The following is a 10,339-nucleotide window of genomic DNA, read 5'->3' as shown; positions in this document are numbered from 1 at the left end:
GGGAGTGGCAGCTCAGATTTTTCTTTGGGTTTCTTGTTTAGAGTCCACTTGGGAATAGCCAGCAGGAAGCAGAGCAGGGAGTCCGTCCGGGAGCACCTCGGCACCAGTTGGACCGCTTCCGGACAACGCGCACACACGTCCAGCATCCATGTTCACTACACATGGTATCTATATCTATCTTGAGCTGTACCTGCTACTTATTGTAACCTCTCTCGTTTTGTAAAATAGGCCCCACTACTCCGAGTTCATATTTGTAAGACGAGCAAGCAAGCGTGTTTCCACGGGGAGTTCCCGTGCGATTTGTCCTCTTTGTCGTTCACCTGATATGTTGATGACTGGGCTGGTTTATGGAAGGAAAAGACGAAAACTGGCGGCGCTGGTGGCCGGGGTGTTTGATCATGCAAAAGGATAGGCGTCAATGGAGCGACGCATTGCTGAACGTGAAGGCTTGTGACATGACACTCAGCTTTGACATATATTTTCAAATGTCCCCGAACTGAACATCCCTACTGAACAGAGAGCATACTTAGCCGCAGCTGCCCGCATCGATAGCAGCAGCAGCGCCGCCGATGGCACGACAGACAGGGCACCTCTCAACTGAACTCCCCCACCTCCCGATAGGTGTAAACAAAGCATCTCCGCATGTGTGCAAGCTCATCTTCAGTCCCAACAGCCGGTGGTTGACTTGCTTCTATTAGTGGAGCAGTATCCGGGCTCGAATCCCACCACGCATGTTCTTCCACACGCGAATGGGGTTGACCTACACCCGTCGCTCCCTTCCAACCTGTAAGAGCATCCACACCAGGAGTAGGCAAATCCGGACCCTCAAACATCCGCCCGGACGCGTCCACGGACATTGACCGGTCAAGTGTCAAATTTGCTCATATGCATCCAGATACCTTATACCAAAATTTTTAAAACCATACAAAAGCATGCAAAAAAAAATTCATAACGTGGATCAACTAGCCTAGTCCTCATCGCAGATGTTCACTATCTCTGTGCCCGGCGCCGGGTACATCGGCAGCAGCCGCAGCTCCGGCTCTTCCGCGACGGCCTCCTCATCCATCTCCGCTTGGACCTTGTCGAAGAGGCGTCGGTCGCCGCCCGTTTCTGCTCGATGAATTGCCGGTTGGCCTCCACATAGGCCTCATCCTAGATGGACTCCAGGATGGCCTGCTGCTCCGCCATCTCGTCTGCTTGGGTGACGGCGAACTCCGACTTTGTCTGCTACATGTTCAAGCCTAGAAAATTAGCCGCATTGCTCCGACAGGTCCGCCTCCTCCTCGTCCTCGGATCTGCCACCTCCATCGGAACCGGCTGCTGCTCCTCTCCCTCCTCCTCCGGCTCCAGCGAGTCCGGAGGTAGCCCGGCAGCGATGCGGGTAGTGTGCCCGGCGCGCCTCGCCCGGATTTCTAGCTTGATCTGGTATCGGGGCTCTGGTGTGAGCATAGCGTAGGTGGTTATCTTCTTTCGGACCATGGTGAAGCCGGAGAACGTGGGAAGAGCGTCGGAGCCAGAGAGAGGAGGTGGATGGGCTGGGGCTGACGGCGTGGAGAGAGAGGTGGTGGATGGGCTAGGGTTGGGAGACGTCGGCCGGCTTAAATAGTCGGATTTGGCCTTGGGCGGTGAGCCGGACCAGTGCCACGTGGCGTTCACACCCCCCATCAGAGCAGATGTCCGTCGGACCGCCGGGTTTCCGGGTGAATCGGCGTGTGACCCCATCGTTAGTCCGACGTGGCGGACGCGCCGGGGCGCCCCCATATCCGCCCCATATTTGAGCTGGATATGAGGCGTGCGGTCAACCTGCGCGTTTCAGGCCCATTTGAGGAGCCCGTCTGGGTCAAATTTTCATGACCAGTCAATGACCGGGCCGTCCGCCCAGACGTTTGAGGCGTCCGGTTGTAGATGCTCTAAGTTATCCCACTCCACTAAGTATTAGATGTTCTATTAATATAAAATCACAACGCGACTAATTTTATGTCCAAATTATTTAAAATGAAGTCAAATGGATTCAAATCTATTTTAAAATTTTAATTATTAGAAAAGAACCAATATGGTAAAGAAACCCAAAAATAGAGAAAGCACAAAGGGGGGGACTATAACTGGGAATTTACAACAAAGTTATAATTTTAGATATTTCTGATGCGTAAAAAGACCCCTTTGTTTGTAAGGAGGTCACCGGCGGCTAGGGTTTCCAGTGCCCCCTGTCGGTGCTGCCGCCGGGCTGCCTCGTCTCCTCTGGCCTTAGGGCCATGGAAGCATGGTGGATCCCGGACTTTGCCGGTGGAAGAGCTCTGTTTTGGATATATTTTTTTTAGTTTTGTTAGGATTTGTGTTCTGTTCGGCGAGGTGAGGCGGCGTTGGCTCTCTGAAGATGGAATAAGTTTCTCTCCGCTCGGCCGCCGTCACAGCGGTGCTTCTAACATCGTTAGAGGGCGTGTGGAGGTATTTCTCCGACGGATCTCACGGGATTCGGTCGGTGTTTGTCTTCAGTGGATCCATGTGGATCCGGTCTTCATTTGTCTGTGTTCGTGTATCTACATATTGGATCCTTCCGATGTACGCTTCTCTTCATCGGCGACAGTTACTGTTCTTGTGTGTTCGTCCTCTAGGGCCTTAACACGAGGACTTCCCGATTGTCTACTACAACAAGGTTCGCCCGGCTCCGGTGAGGGAGGGGTGATAACGGCGGCGCGCCTTCAGCTCGCTCCAATGCTTGTAGTCGTCGCTAGATGGTCTACGGATCTGGATGTAATTTTTATTTCTAATGTTCTTTGTACTACCTTGACAATTGATGAATAGATTAAAAGTTTTTCCAAAAAAGAACTTTGATGCAAAATTGAATGGTTGAGATAAAGGTGCACCTGCATGGGAGCTTTACTACAACTTTCCTACTCCCTCCGTCCCAAATAACTCGTCGCTGAAATGGATATATTTAGAACTAAAATACATCTAGATACATCCATACGTGTGACAAGTAATTCGGAATGGAGGGAGTATAAATGAAATCAATGGTCCAAACAAGGACTTCAAAACTAGTAGGACACAGACGTATGAAATTGACTCGATCGTATCTCATGAGCCTTTTCGTTTTGGTTGCATGTGTTCTTCCGTGCACCTTACCAAGACGATGGATGTGATCGGTGGTGGACTCAGAAATCAGAATGGTGTCCCTGTGTGCACATTTCGAGTAGGCGTGTCATATATAGAACACTATATATAGCATGAATTATCTTAAGAAAAAATATTCATGGTTGACCAGGGTATAAGTTACGGATAACATCCAGAGCACAAGAAAAATACAACCGCTACACGAAGGGTGCTTGTTCTGTGCCATTGAAGTAGGATCCCGTCGGCCCTTCCTTGGGCAAGTGTGCCAGCATCATAGCGCCTCTTGCGCCTTCCTCCACGGTCAGAACCCCGGTGTGGAAATTGATGTCTGTCTTAACATAGCCAGGATCTAAACAATTGACGCGCATCGAGGTGTGCTTCTTGGCAAGAACTCTTGTGTAAGCATTGATCAGGGCCTTGGACACTTTGTAGGCTGAGAACCCTGCAACTGGCCATCCATGGTGATCCAGCCGACCATTCTTGAAGTCCTTGAGAAACAGTTCTGACAGTTCGTCCAACCTCTCCGTGGACAGGTTGTCGATGTCGTCAAGCTCGTGTTTAAGCTCCTCTCTGCTGAAAAACTAGTTCCGAACATACAAGTTAGTTCATGAGATAGATATCTACATGATACTCATTTTAGATTGGAGAGGCCAAGAGAGTACCCTTAGTAACCCATAAGAAGAGGAGACGTTGACAACCCTTGCATCAGAGGAGGATAGGAGCAGAGGAAGCAGCGCCTCCGTCACGTTTTTGGTGCCATGGTAGTTTGTCCTTAGGCATTCTTCTGCCTCCTCGAAAGGCTCTGTCGTCCTCTGGTTGAACCACTCGAGCCTCTCCACTGCACTCATGCTTGTACGCTGTCAATGATGTAGGAGCAAATCAAGAATTCCCCATTAGTGGCATCTTTTAAGGTACAAAATAAGAATTTTCTCTTCACCTAAAGTGGCAGGAACGAGACATGCAAGTTCCTTTCAACTAATGGGGTAATGTGAATTACTATATCCATTCTGTTCGGATATTTGGTATGGTCTTCTCAATGTGCATATGTCACCTTTACATTGTATTATGATGTACAGTGATAAAATACTATGGCCCCCACAAAAAACAATAAATACCATGGAAAAGCACTTTTAGTTGTAAATACATGTTTTGTTTGTGATAAATAATTATCTGTGTGTTGCAACGGAACATAAATATTCTACTAATTGACTTTTATCCGCTAAGTTAATAAAACATACTTCATCTCTCTCAGTTTACAGGGCGTGCGCGTACCCCTAGGTCGTCAATTTGACCAACCTAATACAAGTCATATATTACAAAAAAATACACCAATATAAATTTCAGATGTTCTATTTTCAAACAGTATAATTTTTGTGTTATATAGTTTATATTAGGGTGATAAAATTGACAACCTAGATATACGCGCAGGACTTGTAAACTGAAACGGAGGGAGTAGGACAATTGAACATGAATTTTTTTTCAAATAAGCACTTATTGGCTTACCAAATAAACAAGATTTTATTTGGTTAGTCAATAAGACATGGGACAATTAAAAACGGTTTTAAGAAAAACCGATGGGAAAAAAACTAGAGATTTGAAGAGAAAAATGTCAAAAATGGGTGGTTGGACTAAGGATCTCATGTTCTTGTTAAGTAGTATATGTATGCAAGAGAGATTCAAGCATTCTTGTCTACTCAAGTTACTTGGTGGATCAGCTTGCTTTTGTAGTTCCACGGTCATGGGTTGAAGCCCCAATTGTAGCACTAATTTTTGGAATCGACAGTGGTCATTTGCATACTTTGTTTGAAACATTCCGATAATCCCGTATAACTTATTTGCAAAATGATTAACTTATATCTAATGTGATTTAATTAATTAGCGCGGTCTGAGAAAGAATAAGCGCTAAGCTAAGCTAACCACTTGGTGAAGAGCTGCCGGGTCTCCGATGTCCATTCTCACCCCGGAGACTCCCGCGTTATTGACCTGCAAAGGCAAAGCACGAGGCACTCACAATCCCGGCAGAGACCATCTGAGAAACCAGTCGGACAAGGTTGTGAAAACCGGAAAGGGAAAAAGGCAAGCCGTACCAGTATGTCCAGCTTGCCAAACCTATCCCTGACGAAGTCGGCCAGGCGAGCGGCGCTCGACGGCTCGCCGACGTCCAGCTGATGGAACAGGACGTCCGGCAGCCCGAGCTCCCGGAGCGCGTCGACCGCCGCGGCGCCCCGCTTCTCGTCCCTGGCCGTGAGGACGACCGTCGCGCCACCGGACGCGAGCTGCCTGCATACCTCCAGCCCGATCCCTCTGTTGGCTCCGGTCACCACGGCGACCCTGAGGATCGGGGAGCAGGCGAGTTAGGCGTACGTCCAGCACGAGCAAACGAGCTGGATTGAAGAGGCTTGTTACCTTTTGTGAAATGAGCTGGCCGTGACGCCTCCTTCCATGGGAGTGCCCTGGGGAAGAAGAGCTTCTGGCCGGCGCAAGACGAACGAGTCGATAGAGTCGACACGATATGAATGCTGGGCCTGGGACAGAAACGAGTGGAACCACGAAAGCCACGACCCACGACGCACACGTTTTCTGAGTACGCGTGGTGGAGGTAATCACCGGACTGAAGTCTCAGTGATGTGTTGTGCTCTCGAAGCAATCATCAATGCCGTCGCGCTCAATGGTTTGTCAGCCCACAAGCATATTGCCTACAGGCTACTACAGCTGGCAGAGGAATCCCGATGTCGCTCTCTCTTCCCGTCACCTAGCGAACCCCTCACTTCAGCGAGCATACGATATGTCGCCGAGGTTATCCTGCAACGTTTCGTATCAGCAGTTCTCGGCACGCCCTCTTTACTTAGGCCCCGTTCTAGTGCAAAATTTAGGAGCCAGCAAACAGCCGCTCCACAGATCCTAGGAGCGGTGGATTCCTGAACGGGGCCTTAACTGCGAAATCCAGAGTTGAAAGAAATCCAGAAACAGAGCAAAGGCACAAAAAAAAAAAAAAGGAAAAGGCACTTCAACGATATTACAAGATGTCGACAAGCTTATTCTGTGAAGTTTTCGCATCGGCAAGCCCTGTTTGCTTACCTGAGAAATGTACAGCTGAACAAAACCCCAAAACAGAGCAAAGACAACAACAAAAGAGGAGGGCAAACACTATATCATCTAATATATCTCAGTTTATCAGTGAAGTACAAGAAAGAACAAATTGAATCATCGAATCAAGGGCCAAGACAGTCTAGCTTCAGTAGACATGGCATTCAATTACTGAAAGGAACACATCAAAAAGTTCGGTTCCCTTTTGTCTCACTTCTACATAGTATTGCACTTTCGTCGAACGACCATCACAATCACCAGTTCACCACCAATGGTATGAATTAACTACTGAAGTGCTTTCGGTTTAACGAAGGGCACACACACGAAATCCGTTGATCAGGATAACAAGATAACCCAACACATAAATGCGATCACCTTCCTTTTGGATGGCTGGCTGTTGAAATATCGCCAAAAAAAATACCTCCGGTTGAATCTACAGGTCAATGAGAACACAAAACTTGACCGTCCGCCTTGGTGGCTGGGATACGAAGAACACCAGCCGTTTCTCTCTGGGTGAAACCATGTTGTACCAGATGATGACTGTATTTCCTGGTGGTGAAGAAAAAGGCCCTCAACATTTGTTTCCAAACCATTCAGACTGCAGCTCCTCTTTCACAAGCTTTGTAGTAAAGCGTCTTCTGCACATAGAAGAGCATATAGGCCTGAGAACTTCTGACAGTATGCTCATCAACTCTTGTTACCCAGGCATCATCACATCTGTACCACTGATTGTTTAACCTCAGATATGTGACATAGTGGCCCGCATCTAGTTTACCACTATGCGTGATCACCGCAAATATTTCGAATTCTGAAGGCAACTCAGAAACTGCTTCAGAATCACAGGCTTCTGATGGGAATATGCGGTTTCCGTACCTACTTCTGAGGATGGAGGACGACAGGTAAGGTGTCATGTCAAGAGAAAAGGGGAACTGCAACGAGTGGTCAACCTTCCTTGACATCTTCTTAACTGTCGAATGCTCAAATCTCTTGATGTGAAAGCAGGAAACTAATGGGAGCCTCCGAATGGACATTTGCTTCAGGGACTCTTGCCTCTCCTTGCAACGTTCACAGAAGTACTTCTGTTCAGCGTCTAGCCTCTCAGCCCTGGTAAACCGCTCCAAACATCTCATGAGTGTCGATACCTTGGAACTCATACCAGCTGCGCTTCTCTCTCCGTTGCGCACATGCGGCTTTGGGTTTGCAACACCAAGACAATTGTTATGTCCAGGGTCCAAGTCTAAAGAGATGTCCATGCAAGGTTCAAACGTTGTGGATGAGAACCCACAATTTGTGCAGGTGACATCTGATCTCAGGATACCAGAAAACACCCGGTGTGCAATGCAACAGTCTCCATCACCTATTATGAGCAATTCAAGTAGAAATCAAGGTTAGAACAAAAAAAAGTTAACAAGATATTTTTTATCAAAATAAATAGCAGTCGAGCATACAGAGAGTAACACAAGAAAAGTAAAGTACATAACAACTCTTCTTTCCCCCCAAGGAATATTTTTCTCAAGATAAATAATAGTCCAGCATATTAAAAGCAAGACAAGTAAAGCAAAGGGCAGCCCGGTGCACGTAGCTTGCGCAGGGTCCGGGGAAGGGTCCGACCACTTTAGATCTATTATACGCAGTTTTTCCCTGCATTTCTGCAAGAGGCTGTTTCCAGGACTCGAACCCCTGACCTCATGGTCACAAGAAGTAAAGCAGATCATCACCAACAAAAAAAAATTCAAGTACAGGAAGATGATCATTCTTTTGTCCACTTCCCTTGTTCCTTGCCGTCGAAGGAAAGTATGACAAAAAACTAAGAACAAGTATGCATTGTGCAACTCATAGAAGACAGATCTCAAACAAAAAGGATGTCCCCCAATATGTGATTAACTTTAAACAATTTTGCAAAATTTGGATGCGAGTGTTTAATTCAAATAGTAGAAAGAGAGAAGCTAACTACCTTGTTCATGTGATTTGTGCTGATCATCCTTTATATTTTCATGAATATGGTCAAGGATGGAGATAAAAAATTCATGTGCGTCCTGTTGCTCGTAGCTTGCAAGGTTTGTTGCATGCTGCCACCAGCTAAGAATCCAGAACGATAGTAATCAGAAGAAAATCAAGTACTTTCTTTCATAAACCAGAAGAAACAAATAGTGCGTCATATTTCCTGTGCAAACCCATGTTCATCAAACAATATCAGCAGCAACAAAGACTTCATATACTCTTTACAAACATGAATTACTGATTGAAAAATATAACTTGAGCTTAAGAAGATGCCTTAGGACATAGCACACGCACGATGTGAGGAGCAAAGGTATAAACAGTTTGTTCCCGAGGACTTTTGACAGGACATGAAGAAGTATAAACAAGACTAGCAATAACTTAGGAACCTACCACAAATGCTGCATACTTGCCTACCCAGAAGCATACACTTAAACGAAGGAAAATTCTAAAGAATACAGCAATAGAGAGTATGCTTCACAACCAGTCAAACAAGTGACTTGACAAGAACTAACAGTTGCTCATGCATTCTATCACCTGACCAATAATTACAGTTCAGCGAACATTTATTAGGTAGGCATGCCAAAAGTACTTGCATAATCATAAGAAGGCATTGCTATTTATGCTATATATACAAGGGCATTTCATCAAACAGGCCATATGCATGCCGTGCAACCATTTTCCTTCCATGGCAATACACACTGAGGAGAGTTTGTCCCTTTTAGCTACATACATTTGGTAACATCATTGGGTTCGTGTTAAGTACACCTGCAATCTGCGCGATCTAACTTCAAACAGCTCCATGGCATAGCATACAAACATTGCACTATCATTTGCAGGAAACTTTACAATCTAGTGTCTCAAACAAGACCCACTGCCCATAGTTAACAGTACTTCAAACAGCCATCTAACTAACGGCTTAACTTCCCCAATACAAAAGAGAGAACATGTTGCTAAAGATCACACCGCGACATCAACCAATGCAAATAGAGCGCGAGATCCGAACCTATAGAGGAACTTGGCGGGGCTGTAGGGCGTGCGCTCCCCAGAGAAGGTGGCCGAGTAGATCTCGTCGAGATCGCACGCGAGGCACGCGGCCTTGGCCTCAGCATCCGTGGTACGGTGCCTCATGGGCGTGCGGCGCGGGCAGAGGAAGCGGTTGTGGCGATCCCCAAGGAAGTAGTTACGGAGCGGCGGCGCGTGGAGGAGCGCCTGCAGCACGGAGTTCATGAAGCAGGTGTTGCCGAGGTTGTTGAGCCCGCGCAGGCCCGCCGGCTCGGCGGCGGACGCGGAGGTGGTGGGATCGGCGGATCGCACGAGCGCGACCTCGGCCGGATCTGGCGCCCAGGCGCGGTAGTCGACGCGCCGGCGCTTGCGTGGGGCGGCGGGGGATGTGGATGTGGATGCGGAGGTGGACGGGGGGTGGAGCGCGGTGGACTGGGCGAGGACGACGGCGTGGTCGAAGTCCGGGTCGTAGACCTGGTCCCCGCAAGCGGCGCAGAAGAGCTCGGCGCGGTCGACGTCGACGGCGATCTGGTGGCCCGGGGCGGGGGCGGAGGCGGCGTGGGAGGCGGCGTGCGAGGGGCAGAAGACGGCGGCGCAGGTGAGGCAGGCGTAGAGGCGGGCGGGGGGCGGGGCGGAGGCCGGGCAGGGGGAGCATCGGGGCACCTCGCGGGGGTCCCGGCGGATCTCGGGCCGGCCGAGCGGGCGCACGCGCAGGCAGCGCCGGAGGATGCGGAGCGGGCGGGAGGTGAGCCGGTGCGCGGCGAGGTGCGCGCAGGGCGGCGGCGCGGATGGGGTGGTCATCGGGGAGGTGGGGAGGGGGCGGCGGCTTGGGCGGTGGGGACGGGGTGGGGCGGTGGAGTGGCGGCTGGGGCGGTGCGGGGTGAGGTGGTGTGGTGGGGGTGGGGGTGGGGATGGTGGCGGCGGTGGAGATGGATGGTGTGGATCATGGAGATGGAGTCAGGGCAGAGCCATGGGTGGGTCGCTCTGGGTCGGGGCGGGGGAGGCGCTACTCGTGCACTGCGGGAGGGATCACGATCTGATTTAGGGTCTCCACAGTGTAGCTTAGCTCAGCGTGAAGCTCGGGCACGTCACTCAAGCATTTTATTTTTATCCTCAATACTTAGATTTTCTTAGAGGA

General features: G+C 49.1%; 1 pseudogene; it reads right to left on the bottom strand.

The window, feature by feature from the left end:
• Positions 1 to 3,204: 3,204 nt before the first annotated feature.
• LOC123054942 (ubiquitin C-terminal hydrolase 22-like) lies at positions 3,205 to 10,062 on the bottom strand (annotated as a pseudogene).
• Positions 10,063 to 10,339: the final 277 nt, after the last annotated feature.

Source organism: Triticum aestivum, chromosome 2D (assembly GCF_018294505.1).
Source record: "Triticum aestivum cultivar Chinese Spring chromosome 2D, IWGSC CS RefSeq v2.1, whole genome shotgun sequence".
In the NCBI taxonomy this organism is placed as follows: Eukaryota; Viridiplantae; Streptophyta; class Magnoliopsida; order Poales; family Poaceae; genus Triticum; species Triticum aestivum.
This window is presented reverse-complemented; position numbering and strand designations above follow the sequence as displayed.